Consider the following 3748-nt stretch of genomic DNA (forward strand, 5'->3'; position numbering starts at 1 on the left):
ATTTTTTTAACCATTCAAATCGGTTGATCCGTGTATATCTTTTTTTAAAGGTATGTCAAAATGTACAGAAACCTTTAAAACCTGAAACATCCAAAAATTTTCACTTTCGATATTAACAATTATAAATACTCTACAAAAAGTTAATAAATCTAATAAGATGTATACTTTGAAACAAAAATATTAGTTATTTTAGTATGACAAATATTTTCGTATTTTGTGCCAATTTAATTTCAAGTTTTGGTTAACTTACAAACTTACGATTTTAAAAATATAGTTTAAATTATTTTTTAAATATAGTGTATGTAAAGTTTTTACATTTCCCATTTTTTATTTTATGTAGTAATACCTACATATAAACAATGGTTTGAATTTTGTGTTGAATTTATGAATAAAAAAGTTATTTATTTAATTGATTTTGAACTAAAGATGTGTTCTATCATAAATAATCATTCCAAATTTTATGTATAACATTACAGAAAAATATTTATTTGCAAATATCGATATAACTCAATTTTTTCTAAGTGGCTCACTTATTATCATATAAATTTCATGTCGAATCAAGCAAATTAATTCTTTCTTTCCTAATGATGCCCTTCTAAGTACTTCATGATTTTAAAAGTATGTGCTAGTAAATGTACAAATGAAATATTTCCATTATTATATGAAAATTTGAACAATGAAATCAATAAAAACTTATAGACTAATTTTAAAGATTTTATGTACTGCCCCATGTACTTTCACGTCCATTCAAAAGTATTTGAATTGTTTTCCTCCTCAACATTCAAACACGAGTTGGAAATTTTAATTTTTTATTTTTTTGTTTTTATTATAATTATATACCCAATATAATTATATAATGGAATTTTAAGCATTTGGCAGTCATTGGTATTTATAAATACCTGTAAATAGTTGAATACTCATTGAAGTTTATTATTGGGGAAAAAGCATCAAGTATTAAGTCAATGAAAAGTTTGAAGAAGATACTTTCTTCGGCATTGTGCAATTTAAATTCTTCAAGTTCAAAGCAATTTTACACGTCAAGCTTTAAATATTTCACACTTTGAGAAATTCTCGGATTTCATCATGTTTAAATGTGAGTCACGTAATTCAATAAGACATTAAGATAAACTTTATAGTTCAGTTTTCTTATTTTCAATAACGGTGCAATGACTTAAATTATGATGAGCATTCAAATAAATTAATTTTAAAACAATTTTATTTTAATAAAAATATGCTTATTATTATTTCCTATTGCCTGGAATTATGTATATATCTGATATTCAAATTAATTAAATATTCAAAAAGGGCAAAAACTTATTTAATATAGCGATTTTTTTATTATAAATATTTTAAATTTAAGCATAAAGAATGCATTTAATTATTTTTTCTTGGCAGGTAGACAAATAAAAAGAGTTTTTGATTTATAAGCATGATAATGAATTATTGAACAAGACATTATTGAATTGTCATGATAGTATTTTTGACGGTGAAGAATAATACGTCATGTTACATATACCAATCAGATACTATACATGTATATATATGTATATATATATATATATATATATATATATATATATCGATGATTACAGAAATTTGTGAAATATGTTCTACTATTAGAGATAAAGTTTATGACGTAATTCATTCATGTCTGGAACTCCACATGTAATAAAGCTATATATATATATATATATATATATATATATATATATATATATATATATATATACAGATGTAATAAGAATTGGCTAGGTCAATTTATCTCTTTATACGTGCACTATGATCCAATACTTTGCACGTATTTTAGAAAGTATGACCAAGTTTAATTTGCGAAATTCCAATATTATTACAAATGAAAGATAAACATATGGTAATTAATAACAGGCGCCAGTGCTAGGCATTTATCACCTGTACGCACGTCCTAGGGTGTGAATTATTGATTATAAATTATTTGGTCATTGGTAGAGTTACACTACACATACAAACTCTTATATATACACACCTGTATGGTATTAATGATAGTAGGTAATTTATTTTATAAATATGTTTTAATTTTACAACGATTCTCTAGGCTCGGCAGCGAATGGGTTAAGTTCTACTATAATACTGATGTCCCTTAATTTTAACTCATTTAATAAAAGGAAGCTGATGTTCTTAATGCATCCATAAAAAACGTAAGTACCATCAGTACCAACTAGTTTTTCTTATTCTAATTCTTATTTGTTCGGACGTAATTTCGTTTTATTATATTGGTCATGAAGGTGACAATCTTCATGGCATTGAGCTTTACACGAGATGCTTGCTACCCCTGGTGGAGGTAGCGGATAGTTTAATATGGTTAATTGTTCACTTCTAAAAGTAGATTCCGCCAGACAACATGTGTAATAAATAATAAATAAATATATCTTCTTTCATCATTGACAAATCAGTGATTGTAATAAGAACTGCAACAAATACATAATATATCAACAAATCAGTGTTTAATACAGTCCACAGCTACAAGGGTTAAATTCCAAATTCCCAACAATCTGAGTTATCGAAGGAGAGTTTAATAAATTTCATAACTACGTAACACACATGCATATTCTTATTCAAACGTTTACTATATCAAATAAATTTAGTGTTAATGATTACTAAGAATTATATTAAGTTGACGGATTCATCCATTCCAAGTATTCTAATAACAATTATTAATAGTACAATTAAAAAACAAAAAGATATAAGTTTCTTCTACTAATATTAATTGCTCAATGTATGTTCTTAAGTAAGTATCTCAAAGAACCAGCAAAGTATTAATTTTTTTGGTGATAAAGTATAACAAAATGTAATTACTTTTAGCGTAGCATGATATAACAATGATTGATTATGATATTTATAATAAAAGGGTCCATGAACTTAACTCAATTCTAGGAAAGCTCCTTGTATGGGATTTATAGTCTTCATAAAACAGTCATACTTTAATGGATAATTTTAATTAAATTTTTATTTTAAATTTTCAAGGATATACTTTATCGATGCTGCATGATACCAATATGATTGTACTTGGAATTAAAATTTATATAATTATAATTAGGAATTTCGTGTGATTCATCATATAGGGAGAGTGGGAAGTCCATAGCGCTGATATGATTACAGATCAGAAGTTTAATGAAGCTAAAAAACCAAGCTGATAATAATTTATTAATATTATTACATGAATCACATAGTGTTCGGATGTAATTTCCATTCAATGAAATCATTTATAGTAATTGCAGGAATTATAATAATATAAGTAGTATTTAAATATAATTTGCTAAGTATCAAATAAGTATCTATAATTAAATCGGTGATGTAAAATGATAGTAAGGCAGTCGGAAATAACCTATCGAAAATATTATATGAAAAATGTGTAAGATTGTCGTGTTATTGTAACATGTTTTTTCTTGCAATAGTCATTCCAATTTGATATATTTTGATATATTTGAACATTTTATACATTCATCATCCAACGATATGGCAAAAGATCTACTTTTATAACAAAGAAGCTACTGTTTTGCCAAATCAATAAAACAAAGTTAGTTTTTGACACTTTTTAACATTTTTTATTTACATAAATATATTTTAAAATATTACAATTCTATAAAATGTAAGATCACTTATAACAAACTGTTTCTTAAAAACTCTCTCTACAAATTCCTCTAGGATCTGGTCGAAAACCTTCGGGGCAATTGATGGGAACATCTATAATTGCAATCGATTGGGGACCATT

This window comes from Ctenocephalides felis, unplaced genomic scaffold, assembly GCF_003426905.1.
Source record: "Ctenocephalides felis isolate EL2017-DRISC unplaced genomic scaffold, ASM342690v1 CF-g0.4_SCAFFOLD_03571, whole genome shotgun sequence".
Classification (NCBI taxonomy): domain Eukaryota; kingdom Metazoa; phylum Arthropoda; class Insecta; order Siphonaptera; family Pulicidae; genus Ctenocephalides; species Ctenocephalides felis.